The sequence below is a fragment of the Mastomys coucha genome, unplaced genomic scaffold, assembly GCF_008632895.1.
Source record: "Mastomys coucha isolate ucsf_1 unplaced genomic scaffold, UCSF_Mcou_1 pScaffold9, whole genome shotgun sequence".
Classification (NCBI taxonomy): domain Eukaryota; kingdom Metazoa; phylum Chordata; class Mammalia; order Rodentia; family Muridae; genus Mastomys; species Mastomys coucha.
Window position 1 is genome coordinate 52,150,340 of NW_022196915.1, and position 1,516 is coordinate 52,151,855.

Here is a 1,516-nt window from a genome sequence, read left to right on the forward strand (position 1 = left end):
AACCCAAGACTTCCAGCCCAGGGATGGCACCACCCACAAGGGGCCCTACCGCCTTGATCACTAATTGAAAAAATGCCCCACAGCTGGATCTCCTGGAGGCACTTCCTCAACTGAAGCTCCCTTCTCTGTGATAACTTCAGCCTGTGTCAAGTTGACACACAAAACCAGCCAGTACATACAGTATGTTCTAATATACTTATTATGTTCTAATATGCTTTTCTATTGATAATATAGCTATTTTGCATTAGGACTCACCCCGACAGCCTCATTCTAACATACTGAGCCTGTATTTAAAGCCCTATCTCTAAATATTGTCTATCACTAAGAAACTGGGGGTTAAGACTTCAACATACAGACTTGGAAGAGGGGCATTCAATTCCCAACAATCCTATAGGCCTCGCTCAGGAACTGCTTGGATTTCACTCTGTGTACAGCTGATCTGATAAAACTAGGCTGTGCAGATCATGAAGACTGGGGTGATGGAACGGAGATCCACTGACATCTATGGCTTCAAGAACATGGATGTTTATTCTCTTACGTTTTAGTTTGGGGTAGAGAAGTGTTTATCACATCATGGCTTCACTGAGGATGTCTAAGTTGTCAGTGCCACTCTCAAAAAGTCACTTGAGAGCTGCATGCCATTTATCCTCTATTCCCCTGGAAGAATCCATCCCCAGGTACACAACCAAATATCTAGATAAGAAAGGAGAAAGTTTTTTGGGGGGAGACACTTACCTGGCAGAACCCCACATTTTATTTTTTCATTAGGCTAAAGAAAACATACATTTGCTTTTATATGACTCCTCTGTTAATATACTTAAATATTAACTTGCCTTAGGAGTCACCCATGACTGTAAAATTTGTCCTATCCTTGGAGCTAAGGCTTAGGCTGAGATATGGAGAGATTTCTTGGTGAGAGGGGGCTTGCTGGGAGATCCAAGCTCAGAATCCTAGCTCAGCTACTGAGGGCTATAAGTTAATTGAACGGAAACAATGAGTTAGTCAATTGTCATTCGAGTCAGACCTTATGTCTGACACACTGTATCATCAAAGCCAAGGCATTCTGGGAAAGAATGATTATCCTCATTCATTATGCTCAGATTCTCCAGACAGTTGAAAAATGCTAGATTACAGAGTTGCTGGGGCAGAACCTGGGAAAGATAAAGTTATAATTGAAAGCTATGTACGTGATATATTTTCAATGAGTTTGACTTTCTACTTCTTCCGGGAACGTTAAGAAATCTCAAGTAATTGTTTTTGGCCCGAGCTAAATTTAGCACCTTGGAGATGGATGATTCTGTCATATGCTTGGTGAAATCATGTTAATGATTTCCTGTTGTTTTGTTAAGTGCCACCACGGAGCGCCTACTGTGTGCATGTCACCGACAGACAGAACCTTGTCTTCATTTTCTTTCATCTTTGTAACACTCCTGGATGTGATTACCAGGCTTAGGGAAAAGTCATGACATGCCCAGTTACACTTGAATTTTATACAAATAGTAAAAATTTTAAAATG